The sequence below is a fragment of the Balaenoptera acutorostrata genome, chromosome 2 (genome assembly GCF_949987535.1).
Source record: "Balaenoptera acutorostrata chromosome 2, mBalAcu1.1, whole genome shotgun sequence".
Lineage (NCBI taxonomy): Eukaryota > Metazoa > Chordata > Mammalia > Artiodactyla > Balaenopteridae > Balaenoptera > Balaenoptera acutorostrata.
In genome coordinates, this window is record NC_080065.1 from 153,247,508 (window position 1) to 153,267,681 (window position 20,174).

General features: G+C 36.2%; 1 protein-coding gene across 2 annotated transcripts in view; it reads left to right on the forward strand.

Annotated features, from left to right (window-relative positions):
• Positions 1 to 20,174, forward strand: part of TENM2 (teneurin transmembrane protein 2) — a 1,017,264-nt gene that overhangs the window by 122,954 nt on the left and 874,136 nt on the right. The gene's annotated exons all lie outside the window — the stretch shown is intronic.

Sequence of the window (20,174 nt, forward strand, 5' to 3'; positions counted from 1 at the left end):
AGGCACTGTGCTAAGTGCTTCCTGTGTATTATCTAGTTTAAGACTTAATACCATTCCTGCAAGGTAAGTGGAATGGTTCCCTTTTTATAATCAAGGCAACAGAGGCTCAGAAATGTGAAACAACTTGCCCATCACCATCAGCTGTAAGAGGTAGAGCCAGGGTCCAAGGTATGCGTATCTGCCTTTGCAGTGATACAGTCAGGCACCAAGCAACACTGGCACCCTTGCTGGTACGGCTCTACTGCCATTACCCTTAGATGAATTTGCATTCTTTTTTTAAAAATAAATTTATATGAAGATATTTCTAAAACACACACATACGATCGCACATTAGATGCCATATTTTGTAAACATTGGATCACTTTTATTTCCTTCCTTAATTCATGTTTTATTTTAAAATGCTCCCCCTCTTCCATAGGCTGTGAGAGGGTGGGTACTTGCTGGTTTTAGCAGGATTTAAAAGCCAAGGCTGTATGGACAGAGAAGATTTGATACATTTCTACAGTTTCTTTCAACCTGTCAAGGGCACACCTAGAGCACCTGTTCACAGAGAACATCCACTTCTGCATTTGACATGTAACATGATGCTTTCTGTGATAGAAGCAGCAGGTGATAGAAGGTAAATAGAAGCCCATGTATGTCATTCCAAGGCATTGTAGGAAGAAAATGGGAAATAAAGGAGGACAGGATAGCTGAGAGATTCTCTGACTAAAACATTTGAGGCTTCTACTGGAGAAGACAGTGTGTTAAGTAGGTCCAGGGAATTTGAAGGGAACAAGGTCTTCCATTAGGACCTGGGAACAGAGGTCACTTCTCAAGATGGTCTTCAAGTCCTCCTCAGGTCCCAGACAACCTTAAGGTCCCCTGAAGCATGGATGGGACTCCAAAGATCCAATATTTAATATTCATTTTTTTCTGATAATTCATGCCCCTCATTCCCTTTGTGCACATTCAGAGACTGACCCTGCTTTTTCTTTGACATTTCTGTATTTATTTTTAGTGCACTAATTTGCATTGAATAATGTGTCACTTAGTGTTTGTGCTTGTCCATGTGCAGCCTACTCTCCATCCCAATCAAATTAAACTGCTTTATAGAGACGTATGGAATCAAAATAATTTCCGTTCTTTCAAACAAGACTTTGTACCCATAGTCCCTAATGAAGGTGAACAACCAACTCACTAATTGGGTCACATTGTAAGGATGGCTTTGTTGCTATATTTTATTTTAATGTTTCCATTTGGTAAACCACAGACTAATTATATTTTCTTCCATTTTGAAACTTGAGAAAGGCAATGTTTTACAAACAAACCTCTGACCATTCAGCCATATCCAGAACAATGAGCAGAGCATAAGTAGTAAAGAATCTGTGGCCATTTGGAGGACATGGAGATTTGGATACTTTCAAAATTTTATGTGATTGTTGGATTCAATCGGTACTTTTCTCTTTTATAACTTTTTTCTCTAAAAAATATTAATGTATTTTCCAGAAGGAGGAAAATATTAATTATTCTTAGGATTTGTCTTGTTTGGCTTTGAAAGGTCAAGAACGGGGAAATCAGAATTGGTAAAAGCAATTGGTGATGAGGGTGATGAGTAAATCATGTAGCATCCTTTGGTATCGAGAATGAATATAAATCATTATCCTATATTTATCAATGAACAAACATACGTCTTTTTGTAAAGTTATGATTGCTTCAGGGTAGTTTAAACTTGAACATTAAATACAACAAATCATTTTATTTTTTTTTTATATAAATTTATTTATTTTTATTTATTTGTGGCTGTGTTGGGTCTTCACTGCTGCACACGGGCTTTTCTGTAGTTGCGGCGAGCGGGGGCTACTCTTCGTTGCAGTGCGCGGGCTTCTCATTGCAGTGGCTTCTCTTGTTGCAGAGCACGGGCTCTAGGCACAGGGGCTTCAGTAGTTGGGGCACACGGGCTTCAGTAGTTGTGGCTCATGGGCTCTAGAGTACAGGCTCAGTAGTTGTGGAGCCTGGGCTTAGTTGCTCTGCGGCATGTGGGATCTTCCCGGACCAGGGCTCGAACTCGTGTCCCCTGCATTGGTAGGTGGGTTCTTAACCACTGTACCACCAGGGAAGTCCCCGACAAAGCATTTTGGGGAAATTTAATAATTTGAGTAATGTAGATAACCATGTTAAGCAATCTAAACTTAAAATTATATATATAATAAAATATAAAATAGATCTATATATGAAAGATTATATATACACACATAAAAATAATAATTTACGTTGATGGCTAGATATCTACAAAGATAAAGTTTCATCAGCATCATTTCCCATTTTGCTTAGAGCTCTGAAAAGCCCTGCTCAGTCAGAATGCCTGAAACAAAGAGATGGCTTTGTTTAAAGTTACATCAGATATTTCAGCACATCCCCTGCCCAACATTGTGGAAGGTGCCTCCGTTCAAAAGCCAGACAGGCCTAGATTGCAATCCTGAGTTTTCACATCACTTTCTGTGTTTCTTTGGATGAGTTATGCGACTTCTCTTCAGTAAACTATGAATAAAAATACCTACGTTGTAAGACTGAGATGTTCCAAGGAGGGAAAACCCAGGTCTCACTGGAACTAAAATCAGGTTAAAAGACAACTTACGAGTAAGGAGAGGAAACTCACTCCAAGTTCTACCAAACGGTAAACATTCCAAGACTTTGCAGCAACAGAGAATTTTTGTTTTGTTTTTTTTCTTTCTTTTTTTTTTTTTTATGGAGCGAATTAGAATTAAGTTGAACTTAGAAGGAAAAATAGTAGTCAAAATGGTAAAAGAAAAGAGAGTAAAAGATAAGGGTGTAAGCAGGTACAGAGTTTTACACTCTGCAGAATGTGGTCAGTCACCTACCAAATCAGGATGCCAGAAGCTAGAGTAGTTTGCAACCTGAAAAGCACATGTCCTTGAAACATAGACAGCTAGTTGTTGCCCTCTGGGAATGAAATTGTGGGGTGTCAGATCCTTTGAGTCTTCTAGAGAACCCTGAAATCCAATTTTTGAAAAGCCCTCTGATTTTTGAATAACGTTAATTAAATTGTTAAAGCATTCTAGGACCAAATCAAAGAATCGTGTGGATTCCTGGATGCTTATCTCTTACTATACTGTGAGGCCCATGTCTCCCTGTAATTAAGTATGACACAAGGGTGGTGTAGCTGTCTTTCCCCTCTTTTCAGCAGCGGAACCCTGGAAGTTCTGTGACCTCACCTCCTACGAGTCGCCTTTGCCCTGCCCCTTCCCAGCCACGTTATCTTTCAATATGCCAGACCACACCAGTTTAGGAAGTTTTGCCCTAGCTGCTCTCCCTGCCTGGGGTGGTCTTCTCCCAGATACCTTCCCGTCTAACCCTGTCTCCTGCAAGTTCAAACGTCAAGGCTATTATGTATAATTGTAACTCCCTTCCCACCTTTGCTTTACCATGATATCCCTTGTCTTTTTTCCATGGTACTAAAACCCTCCAACCTACTATATAGTTTACTTGTATAACACTGATCTATCTCTCCTGCTGGGATGGTTGGGCGGGTGGAAGAAATCTTTGTTTTGTCTACTAACAAAACTAAAACTGAGCCTTTAGGTTGTACACGCTCAAAGCATTTGTTGCGAAACAAAATAAGTTAATGGGTAAATGAATTCATTTATGGTTTAAAGGCCATTGTAGAAAAGGATAGACATTTTTTAAAGTTCGAGACGAAACTAAATGAACCAGAGCGGAGAGGACCTTTGTTCAAATTCAGGATTGTGGGACCAGAATAGTAAGAATTGGAAAAGGCTTATTAAGTTGTAAAAAGTATTTTGAGGACCCAGTTAAACAGTAATAATGTTGATGCAAAAACTTATTCTCTAATTAATAAAACTTGTATGAAAAAAAGAAGTATTGTTGACATCTCAAAAGAAACAGTCTAATTTAGGCCACTGATCCCTGCTCTTCAGTATTATTTTTCTGACAACAGCAATAAAGATAATTATATTTGAGTGTTAACGGTTGTTTTACAAAACATTGTTCTGACAGAGTAGTCACTTATACCAAAATTAACATTTCCACGGTATGCACATTAACCTTGCTCTCAGTCAGTCAACTAATTTAAGTGCCTATTTTAGCTCTATTGAACTAGAGATCAGACTAGTCTTGGTGTTGCATCTTATAGGGTGTCATCCTTGAGGTTTCTCAAGAGAGTCAAGTCCACTCAACAGGTGGCCCCTCTTTGAACCTCTAGAAAGAACTGTAACGAACATAAAGATAGTCAGTGGGCAGTTTAATCTGCTAATCCACAGCACAGACTTTGGAGACCAGCAGTCTGGGTTTAAAATGGCTCTTCCACTCTGTGAATTCCTAGACAGTTCATCGTGAGACTGTTTCCTTATCCATAAAATAGAGATAATGGAAAAATCTGCTACATGAGATTATTGTGAATATTGCACGCTAATGCATATAAAATTCCTTAGCATACTGTTCTCAAGTACCACATAGTACTTTTGGTAGTATTCCTAGGAAGGTTATGATTACCTTCTCCACTGATAAGGTATACTCATGGCTTTCACAAGTTGTAATCATATCTGTTTGCCATTTGTGATAGTGGTGATGGTAGTTTGACAATTAGAACAGTTATTCTGTTCCAGTTGGATATAACCTAATATCCTGGCTAAAAACCAAAAATATATGTCTAGCATTTTCACAATACTCAAAATACTTTAGAAGTCTGCAGTATGAGGTTCAACATAGTAAGTTCTCATTGTTCCCAATCAGCATCCCAGGAGGTCTGTTTATTCAAGCAAATCAGTATATCCATGACTTAAGCTATGAGCCTGTAGGAACTTCAGTAGCCCTAAGCTAATAGGTGGAAAGCTCCCTACCTACCTTTTCAAGGGGTTTTCAGCTCTTTCCCAATCTCTTATATTGTCCAAGGGCTTTGTAGCAGTGCGTCCTCATGCAGCCTCTCTGTGGATCCTGGAGTGTTCTCTAGGATGATTCAGTGTTTATTTCACATTTCCCTTCCTTGTGAGAAGACAATTCCAGGTGGGAAGAAGAGGGAGTTACGAGGATGCCCGCCACCGAAAGCAATAGTCTGTTTGATGTCCATTTCATGAAGAAAAATGTAAAGTGGAGTGAGTAAAGGTCTTAATGTGAGATGCCCCCTTGAATCTTAATGCATCCGCATGAATCCTGATGCCAGGGCTGCAAGGAGCACACTGTCAGGGTACAGAAAATGAAGACCTCTCGGCTTTCAAGTTTAAATGCCTTGCTCAGTGGGGAGTCCAGAGAGATTTGTTCAACTGAAATGAGCTTATAATCAGGCTTTCATCCAAAGATAAGGAAGGACAACACCCTGTAGTTTTATGATGCACTCGTACCAGGAAAACACAAATAGATTTCTCTGTGTTGGTGCAGTGTTGACTCCTGCTCCTGTATAGAATATTTCAAACTGCAATCAGGAAGATTTTCCATTTTAGACCACTAAGAAGAAAAAGCCACACGTGAAACTAGATTTTTTTTTTAAGCAACACACAAGAAATACAAATCGTTCGTGTCTGCCTTTATTTTTTTCAGTGTCTTCTTCTGATTTGGAGGGTGTTCCTAACACTTGCAATTATTCAAATAAAATGATTTTAGCATTTATAGGGGTCATAGAGACATTTACTCAGCGAAGTTAGCTAGCTTGAAAGACATAAATTAACTGCTACTCAGTCCTTAATGAGAGCTGGATGGCATGATGTTTGAGCACTTGTCTGTATGAACATACCAACCAGCCAAGCCAACTTTTGGGCTCACCATTAGTAAACTAGGTTGATTTTGAGGTGGATAAAATGCATGGCTAGATATTGTGTCCACTGTGAGGTTGGCAGGCTGTTGTTTATCACAAGATTTTTTAGTGTTCTCAATGAACTGTTAACAAGCTGTCGATTGCGATGTTTATGAAAATTAGGGAAAGAGACATTGAAAGATTGATGTGCCTAGCGTTAAGAATGCCTCCTTGAACTATCGCGATGTTAGTAATCCCTCTTTTAATAACTGTTCTTAAACATTTGCTCTCCTTTACCACTGAACTCTTCCCAAGATGTGTGCAATGGAAAAGGACAGCCCACACCTTCTTCAGGGATGTGTGCAGAGAACAGGACAGATCAATCTGTAGGAAGTGTTTTGCTCTATGTTAGCAATTCTGGAATCATTTTCATTCAGCCTCAGCCATGAGTGAAGTTCAATGTTAAGTGTTCTGAAATTCACCTGTAACTATTTTATGATTCTCCTGTGGGACTTAACAGTTTTCCCTTTCTTCCCACTGGAGGCTATCCACTACGGTAAAAGCATTGCTTCCCACACCCCTACTTCTTAAGTGTCCTGCACTGACATCAGCTGTCCCAAATCCCAGGCCTCTTTGTAGTACTCGAGATCATCTCTTTAGAATAAATCCTTTCTGTGGTTGTGAATTGTCAAATTAAAATTATTTCTTTCAAATATCTGCTTCTCTGGGGACTTCCCTGGCGGTCCAGTGGTTGAGACTCCACACTTCCAATGCAGGGGGCACGGGTTCATCCCTGGTTGGAGAACTAAGATCCCGCATGCTACGTGGTGTAGCCAAAAAAAAACAAAAACAAACAAACAAAAAAAACCACAACACATTTAGAAAAAACTGAATAAAATTAACAAAACAAAACAAAACAAGAAATCTGCTTCCCTGCCTGTACCCCAGATGAAATGCACTGTTTGTGGCCAGTACATCCACTAACTCTATCTTTCTTCGTTTTTTTTTATTTCAAATACTCTTCAGTTTGTTGACCTAATACATGCCCATGCATCCTTCAAGGATCTTTACAACTCTTATATTTCTCTATAGTTCTTTTTATCTCCTTCCCCTGGCAGAGTACATCAGTCCCTTTTTGCAGTGTCTCCAGAGCACTTTAAACAACTGAAGTGTCTTGCACCATCACCACCTCCTACCCTCCATCCCTCCCTCACACAAAAATGTGAGCTCCTTCAGAATCCAGGCTGCCTCATATTCATCTTAATGAATCACGTTTTTCAACATTAGAAAAGAGCCACCTCATGACACTTTTGAAGACATTCTGCTCAGACTTATGTTTTATAATAAAACTAAGGTTGTTAAATGGTTCCCAATATTTATAATAATTTTGCTGCAGTCTCATCACTTTTATTTTTAATTGTTATGATCAGAATTTTATCCAGATGGTGATGAGAGAGCAACCCTTTAAGAATGCTTCACCTCACAGTACAATTAAAGCAGACATCTTCTAAAGGCTCTTAATATTCCCCCCAGAAATGTGAAATTACATCTTGTTTTGTTTCGTGGAAGTCATGTTTTCATTATATGAAATTGGTATTTTACGTGAAAAAAAAATCTTCTGTTCTGCTTTGAGCATGGAGACTTGTGCACTTGTTAGCATATTACTTATTCCAAAATTATTGAAAATATTATTCTTGAAGTTTTTTTTTAAAACCATACTCTCAGCTCTGAGAGTTATAATGTTTCATAAAGGAAGTACATAATCTACAGAAAAAATCATGCATTCATATCTAGTTGAAATGATGGATTAAGCTGTTTTATTATAAGTATATCAAAAATGCGATAAATATTTGCCAATGAAATGTAGTTATCATAAGGTTTTGCACAGTGCAATTTTGTGTTAATGTCCAAGAGGAATATGGATGGCTTTATATGTTTGATTATAGTACCTGCTCCGCAGTCTGAAAAATTTATTTGTAAGTGTTGAAAGTGTAAATAGGAGAGTTTCAAGTATCTGTGAGTTATTTCTAAATACCACTTAACTCCTCCCAAGACAGATGAGGGCAGTATAAAACTGCAATTCTGATGACTGTTAAAACAAGCCGGACAATCAAAGGAAATAATCCAATAAACTGAAAGAAAAAAGTGAATCAGTCTTTTGAGAAGCAGGAGGGCGCGATGGAAAGAGCTGGGCTCTGGGGTCAACAACCATCTTGACCACCTAGTATCTTCATGTCTTCATCTATAAATGGTAGAGATCATGCCCAGCTCCTAGGATGACCCCGTGGATGAACTAGGTTAACGATAATAAACAAATAACACTCACTCCGTGCTTGCTGTGTGCCAGGCACTAGTCTCATGCATGCTTCAATTTCTATATTTTCAACTCTAAATAACATACAGTTTGTGATGTTTTGATATGCTCTTGTTTTTTATTCCCCTTAGACATTTGTGGATTACCTTCCTGAGCATTTGTGCAATGTATGTAGAAATAAGATAAAGGACAAGGTATTCTATTCTATTAGTCCTTAATTCTACAACTTCATAACTATATGAACTTGGGAATATTACTTAACCTCTCTACGTCTCAGTTTCCTCACCTGAAAAATAGCAGCTGCTGCTGCTCCAGATGGTGACAGGTGCTTCGCAAGGCTGATGTGAAGGTTAGGTGAGATCATCCCTGGGAAGTACTTAGCACAGTGCCTGACCCATAGCAAGTGCTCAGTCACCTCTTGTTGTTAGTTGCACAGTCCCAGCATTATTATTACTATTGTGAAGGGTAATGCGATCTTTAGAAACCCTGCTGTATGTAAGAAGTCAATAGAAGGAACTGGAATATTTTGTGGCTAATCATTTTTGCAGGTATCACATTCCCCTCGTATTTCCTTTTATTAGATTCCCAATCTCAGAGCTCTACGTTTCATGATAGAACAAGGAATATGGATGGCTTTATATGTTTGGTTATGGTACCTACTCTGCAGTTTGAAAAATTTATTTGTAAGTGTTAGGAATGTAAATAGAGTTTCAAGTATCAGTGAATTATTTCTGAATACAGAGAATAAATCCGGATGAGAAGGAAAACCTGGAGTCACAGAGACACAAGCCTGCCTGTTTTCCCCTTGTTCCCACTGTCTTAAAACCTTTAAATGTCCTTTTAACCTGGGTAACGGTAGCTTTGTCTTTGCCTCCTCCACCCACACCAGTGCTGTTAGGAATTGAAGGGGCTTCAAAATAAGCTTAAGATCCAGGACTCCCTTTGTTCTGCCCCTAGACACCAAGTCCCGGAGGAACACACTGCAGTCAATCTCTCTTTGAAATTCTAATTAATCTGCATTTTAAAAGTGTTTTTTAATCTACATCACTCAGATTTTCAAGAGCTTCTCCACCGTTATTAGATGTCATATTTTCAACCCCATGTTTGTGATGCTTCTTAACTACGGCCCACACTCCCAAATCCTCCAGAAGTCTCAAGGGTTCTAAATGCATCCTTCCCAGTTTGCACTAGCATCAGTTTTTCCTCTCTTGATCTCTTCCCACAAGTCAAAGAAGTCATTCCTTGGTGACTGGTAAACACCACTTTTAGCAGACAACTTATTAATCTGATCGTTGTTTGCGGTAGCTGCAAGATCGTCTCTTACACTGACGGGGAGAGGAGGCTCAAAGTCGATGTTATTTTAGGCTTGACTTTAAACATTATTAAAGGATTCAGAAGTTTTTAGAATGATTATGATATGAAAGACATAACAGTCTTGTGGGGGAAATAATGAAAATGCCCATCATGGGAATGTATTTGCAAAAGAAAATTGCCTGTTTTTCTGTACATCCCGAGTGCCTGCAATCATCCACTTTCTTCATCTACTTTGTCCAACATGTATAATTGACTACTCAGTCAACCAAGATTTAGATTCTTCATTGTGAGCAACGCCATAGTAAAGTAATCCAGTACCACTCTTCTCTTCTTTTTTTTTTTTGTCATCTAAGTTTTCTTTTTTATTGTTGTTTTTTTTAATTTATTTTTTTATACAGTAGGTTCTTGTTAGTTATCTATTTTATATATAGGAGTGTATACATGTCAATCCCAATCTCCCAATTTATCCCACCATCCCCCCACCTCTTTCCCCCCTTGGTGTCCATACGTTTGTTCTTTACATCTGTGTCTCTATTTCTGCCTTGCAAACCGGTTCATCTGTACCATTTTTCTAGATTCCACATATATGCATTAATATACGATATTTGTTTTCCTCTTTCTGACTTACTTCACTCTGTATACATATATACAATGGAATATTACTCAGCCATAGAAAGGAACGAAATTGGGTCATTTGTAGAGACATGGATGGACCTAGAGATTCTCTGCTCTTTTTACTTTATCTCTCATGTTAGTGTTTTTAGGAACGGGAGAGAACATCAGCTCCACTGCTTTAAAAACAGCATACTGCTAACAACCCCTTTCTGTTCCATGTACTCCTCATCTATCTTGCCAGCATAGCTTTTTGGCAATGCAGTATTTTTGTCTGAAGAAGAATATATTGCATAAAAACAAAATGTTGTCCATAGGGCTGTGATTTATAAAGAGATTACAGGGAATGATCAATTCATGAACCCATTCTAGTCAAATACTGCCTGTCTCTAGAATCAGGCTGATTTTGTGACAAAGCCACTTTGGCTACTAACTTACTACAGGATCTTGGGGAAGTTATTTAAACCTCATCTAAATTCCTCACGCCTCGTAAGTTCTGTAGTATGTTACTTCTCTATACGCTGCCTGTCTTATAGTAAATGCTTAATAAATATGCCTATTATTATTGCCATTCCCAATTATTGTTTAACATATTTTCCAAGAATGATGGAAGTCTTATAGTGCCTTTGAGACATATCTGGCTAGGTACTGTGAGTATTAAAGGCTACAAGTCTGCCTGTAAAATATATTTCTTCTAGAATCCTAATATTAGTCACGCTAATATTGGTATTAGATAAAAATGGTTCTATAACATCACTTTAAATATGTGCACTTCTATTCAAAATAATATTATTTAAAAATTATATTGCAAGTGTTTTATTAAATAATATCAGATTTAAGCATTTTGATAATGTTTTCATACCATTTTGTATGTTATTAATTTAGTGTTTAACTGAACTAATGTGTCAACTCTGTCAAAGCATGGGCAGTTGTCGACACAATTGGACCTATTTATTCCTCATACCTATAAGTGTTTACTTTTAGAGTTTATCAACAAATGTTCATTGAGAATTTAGAGACATAGCAGCAAGTTGAATTCTAGGGAGAAAAAGGATGCTGTAGATTGATTTTGATACATAAATGATTATCTCAAAGATCGTCTTCACTACAAAAAGTTTGAAGCTCCACCAGTGACATGAACAGCTTGCCTTTCAAGATCCTAGAATAAAAACCACAAGGACAGATGTATTCTAGATGTGGTCCCCCAGCTGGAGTACTGTGAGAAACGGGAGAGCGGATAGAGGGCATCATTTGGTCAGGGTGTGTTCATATGTCCAATTTTTAGTTTCAAAAAAAAAAAAAAAGAAAAGATAGAGGGCTGGAGGGAGGGTAGGAGGAAGGAGTAAGAGAGAGAGTTAGTCAACAATAACAATCTCAGGTTTCAGCATCTCGTATTCTATTCTATTTTTCCATCCATATTCACTTATTGAGAATTTCCTCTGTGCTTTTTTTTTTCAGTTGCTGTTAATTTTTGCCTGTCTTTTAATGTCTCAATTTTGAGTAAATACTCTCTTCTTGCAGAAGACAAAATGGTATAGAAATCGAGATCATACTGTCTCCCCAACAGATTATGGGTTTTTTTTTTAATAAAAAAGCAATTACTCTCACTACTACGGTTACATGGAAACACTTAGTAGGAAATGGATCCCAACTGTCTCTAAACCAATAAGGTGCCTTCATAACTCTATGCTTGGGACAGGTGCAAGCAAATTTCAGTTCTGTACATTTTTTTTGCAAACTTTTACAGGTTATTGAAATTCTTAAAGACTGTCATTGCCTCTATTTATTTATTTATTTATTTATTTTTAAATTTTATTTTTCTAACTTTTTTTTCACCAAGCCAAACATTGGGCAATATTTTTATTTACTACATATACTGTAAACATATACAGTACAGCTACAAAAAGAACATTTAAAAAAAAATTTAACTGTCAAGAAAGTGTATAGTGTTATAATACTATACTACATGTTCATATTTTATTTCAAATTGGTTTGCTTATCATCCATTTCAAACCATTAAGAGTGAAATGTTACTTAAGGATAATTAAAAATTATCTATTTGCATTATTAACAATAAACAATTCCAATAAATTAATAAGAATGAATCATATCAAATATTAGTATCCAAAAAATGGGCTTTTGCAGAAATTATTATATAACATATAGCAGCCAATTTCAGTTTATTTTGCTCTATGATAACGTACATATGCACTTGAATAGGATTCTAGCATTTGCTTTTGGAAGATACTTTTAAGAAGTCCTTTGATTTCTTAAGGTCCAAAAACTGCCACACCCAGCCAAATCTAATCCAGCAGTTCATGTAATGGCTTTGGACAACCAATCATTGAGAAATTCTTATTATTCGGGTAGAGTTGCCTGTTCTACCAATATTACATATGATGAAAAGAGACATTACAAGCCAATATCAAAATTGAAACAAAAGAAAATACGAACATTGAAATCAGTTGTGACAAAGCTTTTCTACAAATATTTTAAGTGTCATACTTTTAGGAAACCAAGATTTAATGTGTATTTGGATTTTACAGTATCTATACTCTAACTGAAAATTTAACAGAGTAGTCAGATGGAATTAAGTCTAGTATTGCAAATCTGTCCATTCAACATTATTGAGCACCCACTATGTGCATAACACCGTGCTAACATTTTAAAAGTCGAGTATTAAGGTCCCTATCAAGCATTACCTTAGTGTGCGGTAAAAATATATTAAATTAGCGTCAACTCAGTTTGCTTGTGGTAATGTATGTAATCCTGTGCCACCTGGCTTCCCTGTGCCCTATAATGAGCTTCACTCATTCACTCACACAAATATCTGTACACCAGCTGTGCCAGGCATTGTGCTAGTCACTGGGATACCATGATTTGGCATATGCTCAATGAATGCAAATTAATCTTAACCTATGCAAAACAATTGGAAAGCTACATTACTCTTCTAAAATGATCGCCTCTATTTTTAAAAATAACATTCAGTCTTTAAATATGTTCATAATCAGTAGCACTCATTTGTTGAATACCTAAAATGTGCTAGTAGACCCATGAGCTGGAGTAGCAATTAAACTTCTTTTTTTAATATCATCTATGTTCACCCACAGTTGATTACTTAAAGAAGTTTAGAAATTGAGAAAAAAAGAATTTGAAATTTCACAGGTGTCTTTGCAAAAGTGAAGCATGATTAGTTTGCCTGGGATACTTTTCCAGTGCTGTCATATTGAAGGTTTGAATGAGGTATATGATGTATTTGATTTTATCTCAAAATTGAGTAGCCTTGTTTTAGGAATGGGGGAAAAAAACGTATTTTCTTTATCCCTGGCTACCCTTCTAAACGGTATCCACCTTGAATAATTGTTCAGTCGAAGCCGAGCTCAGTACATAGGGAAAAATATATTTCCTCTCTTTTTTAACAGTGGCCAGAGCCTCAAACAAGGTAGTGGCATGCTTTGTTCTTTTGGACTCCCAAATGCTTGTGGTAGCTCACTGATAATATGTGCCATCACTAATAAAAATAAAATTCTTCTTCATCAGTAATGGTCTCTGTCCACAAAATATTTATATACACATATAGTTTTACTTCTCTCTTGTAGCAAATCTATAAATGGAATTTTTGAATGGAAACCCTATGATATAAATAACTTAAAGCTTTCTCATAGTTTTACCTGCTTTGCAATCAGCCGTTTTCTCCTTCAAAATCAGTGCCTCTCATTAAGACTACTTCTGGCAGGGATGAGGGTCTAGAATCAGTTTGTAGAAAAGTGGTCATGATTTTGCCTCTGGGTTTGTTTTAATTGTTCCTCTCTATGCAGTAAGGTTTGTGGCTTGAATAATAGAGAATTCATTTGTAAGCTTGCCTCCTATGTTTCTCCGAAGATTGTTGTGAGGACTAAATTAACTCACCCCACATTACTTACTGCACATCAACTCTGTGCCAGGCCCCCCTCAAGGTGCTGCAGACATAGGTGTAAACAACACAGTCCCCATGTTCATAGAATTTAATTCCAGTGGGGAAAGCCTGAACCTGAACAGGACAAAAATCACAAGTGAGGACTGCAGAATAGAAAATGCAATATGGTAACATGTGAGTAAAGCATCAAAGATCTTCTTCAGGAAGGTCATGGAAAGCTTCTCTGAAGACATATTATTTGAGCTGAGTTGTGAATTATAAGGAGGGAGGTAGCCACAGACAAACCCAGGATAAAACAACATGTCTGAATGTCCTGAGAAGAATGGATGTGGAGTGCTGGTGGAAGGAAAGGGAATCTCCATAAAGCCTTATATGACTGAGCTGGAGGGCGTAAGAGATGAGACTGATGAAGGGCTGGGAGCAAAATCATGTAGGGCCATGATATATAAGGAGTTTTGATTTTATTTTAAATGAAAGTCAAACCATTGGAGGGCTTTTGGGGTGGGAGTGGCAATGGTGTCATTTACATTTAAAAATAATAACAATATATGCAATAATCTACCAAGATTGAATCTTGATTCTGTGACTTACCTCCCTAAGCCACCACTTCGTTATCCATAAAATGGGCATCCTTATGGTCCTGTATGGTCATCATATGATCATCATCACTCATATGGTAAAGATGAAAAGAAACAATGAATACACACTGCTCTGTCAGCGGTAAGCCTTCAGCAGACAGAGGTATTCAAAGAAACACTTAGGTCTCCCTTAAGTGTCCCCTTCATTCTCTAACCTGGACCATTCATTAATTTATTTTGTGCTCTCCTCCTCTCCCTTAATATCTGAAATTTTTGACAATTTTCTCTGAGATTCCTGGCATTTGGGCCTCTGGAGTTAGCAGGGGGTCCGGTTTACTGTCTGTTAATTTTAGCTGTTCTCTGCTGGAAGTGCCATCACAACTAGAATAACCAGGGAGACTGGGAGGTGGTGCAGCCTATTAAGTGGCCCCATGGGGCTGCCCTAGCAGCAGAAATCAAAACAAACAAGCATCGTCCCAAAACAGGTTTGGGCTTTAGGGGCTTTAAAAATGGACATTTTCCCATTAATAACATATCAGTTAAACTCTAATGTGACAGCTCTCAAAAAAGTCCTTCTAACAAAACCATTTTGAATTCCAAATCATTCATTTTGCCTACATATGTCAAAGCCAAGCAACGCCTAGCAGATAATTTGGTCCATAATTTTCAAGGGTCCAGGTAATAGCAAATAGAAATAAGTAATCTGCTGCTATTCCATATTTCCAGTGTTTCTACACAAGCTAACTATTTCATGGAACCTGAGAAATTCAGAAGTGTTTAATGATTCAAAATATCTAGTTGAATAGCTTATATAGAAACAATATCCAAATAATTAAGAATATTTTGTCTTCTGTTTTTAAGAGGAGTCCCAAACCTAAAACCCTACATAAATAAAGGAATTCATCCTTTAAATATAAAACAAATGAACTACGAATCTTTACTGTTAGGCTAGCCATAATATTGCTATGAAATTTTCATAGTAAGGGCATAACATTTAGATTGTAGGACATTAAAACCATTAACGAATTTCTTTTTATTTGAACCATTACATACAGAAGCAAATGATATACCTTATTTCATTGCTTGGTTAATATCAGCCTGTGCAAAAGAAGGATGTTTTTCAGAAGAGAATTATACAATAGATAAGGTTGGTTTCCACCATTATTTAACTTGATGGCAAGGAAGGCAGGAGAATTTCTTTGGAATGTTAAACCTGGGATGAAATTGTATCTAACTATTAGGAAAAACATGGATGGGGAGGGGGGACACATTAAAGATCTTTTATGTAAAGTAAAGAAAATTTACTTGAAAAAAATGGGATTATATCTGTACAAACACAAGATTGAGAAAACGGTTTAAATGGAAGGAAATGTAAGATAATTGTTTTGCGTTACATTATCGTCCTCCCTCCTTGCCTAGCTAGTGTTTTCTACAAATAGATTGCGTTTGATCTTGAAATATATATGAATACCTACCTATACACTCCTATCCCTGTACATAAACACATATTTATCAATTTATATATCCACATACATATGGATCACAACTTAGGAAGCACAAGGGAAACTTATTTTTCCTACCACCTACTATTCCTAAAAGGACATTCTCATACAGAATGCCTGCAACTAATATTTTCACTGCTACATCACAAGAATAAAAAAAGTTTTATTCATTTATGTGTTGACGGTGAGAATCATTACTACTTTACACTTAAGTAAATGATTCTGGGCTATTTTTTCATTGTATGTTTCAATGCTTTCTGTAAACTGAAAGTCTGAGTATATATCTACACTTGAGAAAAATAATGGCCAAGATAAGAGAAAATATATAGAAGTTAAATTCTAATGCAATAAAACCTCCCCTGGAAATAAACTTTTATCCCTGTTCAATTACCTGCTTGCCACCATAGATTTTTTAGGTGACATTCCCAGTTTGGAAAAGTACAGTAAGTGGTTTATACCCACAAAACAGCTCATGATGGATGGACTCACTATATTTACATCTGAATTACAAACGTTTGAGTTTTGCAGCATGAAGCAACCAAAGATTGAAAAGCAAGGGTGTCTTAATATCGCTCTAAATTATCATTTCCATAGATATAACCTTTATCAGTTCTTCTCTGCACTTAAAAAATAAAAACCGGTTAAGGTAACCCCACTGCATATTCTTCTTCTGCTTGTTGTACACTTCACTGTTACAGAGTGAATCAGCTTGGCTAAACGTACTCATTAGTGCCCAATTTGTTTCTCTTCGTCTCTTTAAAGAAACCTTGCAAGCAGTTGGAGCACTTATTTTATTTTGATTCCACAGTGGAAAATTGTGTTCACGTAAGTAAGCATATACCAAACAAAAATAAATCATTATTTCTTAGATGACCAATATCAGCAGGAATCTCATATACTTCTCTGCTGGAGTTGATTTCCAAATTCATTGAATAATTATTGGTGCTGCTTTTCATAAGTGAAAAACATCTTTCCCTTTCTATTCTGGTTAACTTTTAAATGCTACCTTTCCCCCTCATTTCCTCGACACTTCTGAGAATTATTTGTAAAGGAGGGGGGGAAATTAAACTTTATATTCAGCAAATGTTAAGGTGGTTCGATAGAGTATAATGCATGACAACCACTCTCCTAGCCCTGAAATTTAAAGTTTTTCTTAGGAGCCTTCGGACAAAGAGTCTCAAGTTAGACTATCAATAAACAGACTCAATACCTATTAATGCCTTAATGTTTTAAGGTAAATCTGGAATTTATTAGACTGTTTTAAAATATAGCACTTAGATTATTAAAGTTCTGTTTACTTTTGCTCTGCCAAGAGAAAAAATACATTGTTGTTTCACTTCCCAAAGGATTAATTGAATTTTGGTAATAAACCCTGAGTAAATTTGGAACAATAAGCATAAGCATTTCTATATTCCCCCCTTAACAAAACTTACTAACAGCAGGTAACTCATATTCCTTGCCTCTCAAGTGAATTTATAAGACATTGATTGGTTTCAAGTCAGTTTTACTACAGATTAGACATTGTGGCCACGTTACAGAAACTGTGAGAGTTCTCTACTCGGTTTAGAACTTGAATGAACATTTTTAATGGCTACTGTGTACAATGTATTATATTAGGCACTGTTACTGGGAAAACTACCAAATAAGACTTTAAAATTAATTTCAGCCTTTAGACTCAGGAAGGGTAACAGTGGCAGGTTGAGATTCTGTCTAATGTTTAGATTCTTTCTGTATGTGCTCTTGCTCCTTTGAGGAATTTTTCTCCTTTTATGCTTTTGGTTGATGTTCTTACATTTTTGAGCTTCTATTTAAAAGGGAAGCTGAAGCAATTTAAGGAATGATTTTTACCAAATTAATTTTTTTCTTGAGGTAAAGCCTGAGCATAGTTAATACCCAAACATAGAGCAATGTAACATTTGTACTATTTGTATCTTTCCAGCAAATAGATATTTATATTTATTTCCATATTTATCTATTTAGCTCCTAAAGTGCAGATATAATATTAATATTAACATAATTCAAAAAATAGTAAGATAAATTCTAAGAAACATTTTGGAATAAAGTATCATAATGCACATTAGTCATTGCCCTTTTATTGAAAAAGCTCCTTACTGTTAAATCGATGTTTTTGCAAAAAATACAGTACGGTCCAGATCTATGAACCATCCAGGAATAACTCAAATATGTCTTTTTTGAAATTAAAAAGAGGTCTATGTAAGTACAAAAAAATCAATGTGATAACATACCTTTGAATTATTCTGCCGTGGAATCCCTTTATCTCTTTACCAAGAAAAAATTTTCATATGAATATGAGTTTTAATTAACATGACGGACAGGGTACTTTTCAGATATTCTAAAAATATCTTAATATAAACTGTTATTAAATAAAACATATTTGAAATTATAATAATGCATTAAGATAATCAAATAATTTAATAATACATGAAAACATTTTCAAACAAAATATATTTTCATTAATATTTTACTCTTAAAATACCCAAGCCAAATTGTTTCTAAATAAGTAATTGTTTCATATTTCAGATGTAACATGAAAAAGTGAATTTATGTTCAGTTACTGAACTTTTGAACCTCATAAAAAATCATTTTAAAAAAGATTAAGAAATCTGCAACACAGAATGGCTTACCCCTGAATTTTATCCAGATTTAGTATAATGGAGACTCTAGAAGTATTGATGGGACATATAATTCATGATTTCATATTCATAAAATAACTGAAATTTAGAATATATTGTTATTTATTGGCAATATCTACTCAAACACAAAGAGACTATTGTATAGTTAGGTCAAATTCTGTGAGTTTCTTTAACCTTACGGGGGAAAAAAGATAGGAAATTATAGACAAGATTTAGATTAATTTGAGGGTTGAATTGAATATGCTATATGACTCATCTCTTTTCTTATCCAAAAATTAGCAAAATAGCAAATAGAACCACTTGGCTAGAGAGAGTGTATTTAGTAGTTGAATGCTAACATGATGGCCATATACATAGGTGCTCCAAACCTAGAGTAATCTTCCATGTGTGTCTCACTTATTGTGTCAATTGTCTGTTATTTTAAACAATTTTCCAATAAGCAGAACAACTTCCTAATGTGTGTCTTACGAATTTTTCATGGGGGAAAATAAAAGGATAGTATGATCAGAGAGATTTGGGGAATGCTCTCCATATTTGATAACTTCAGTACATGAAAGTTCTCAGGGTTCTAACAGAGAAGACATCTCTTTATCACAGTGTCTCCCAAAATACCATTTACCAATCATTACTTATTAATATTTCTACAGAATAACATAGTGTGTGAAATCCGTCCGTATAAAATGGAGTCTACTACTAACTACCTGATAATCCAGTCTACCTTCAATCTATTTCCCATCTTTAGTTTCATCAGGAAATCTGTACAGCAATCAGAATGAACTATGTATTTTTCCCTCCATGAATCCCCAAGATGTTCCTCTTGTGTGCCTTTGTTCACATTATTTCCTCCTTATGGAGTGTCTATTACCTCTCTCTCTTACCTCTGTAGGTTCAAATCTAAGTGCCTAGTTAGGTGTTTCACACATATGCTTACATAGATGATATGCCAGTATGAGATTCTAGGTGTGCAGCTATGCAATCAACATATCAAATGAAGCTTGAACAAACATTTTTAGTGCCTCTGAACATTGTATATTATGCCAGGTACTATTATGAGGAAACCAACCAAGCAAGGTTTTTTCCATGTACCACATGAGAGAATTAGCACTGCCGTTTTCACAGGAGGCAGAGAGGATCAAGTTAGACTTATAGAGAGAGTAGGACATAAGTTGTATCTCGGTTAAATAATATACCTGTTAACTTTTTTGCAAATGTGAGCAGAAGCTCTAAAATCATAGGCCCCCTGCCTGTAGTGAGTGGGAAGACTTAGAAAGGAGATGGTTTGCTTTGTAGAGATGCTTCACCTGCTTTTGCGGCTAAGAAACAAGAATCTATGTGGGTTGCTTTCTAAGCTGTGATTCAGTGACTCAACAACTGTTAAGGGCACTAAATCCTATGGTGAAAACACTTTGAATTGAATCCTGTCTCTGCTTATTGTGATATTAGGAAACTTACTTAACCTTTCTAGGCTGGTTTCTCCCTCTGAAAACTGGAATAATAATACCAATTTCCTAGAGTCCATGCATGAGTGAATAATAAAC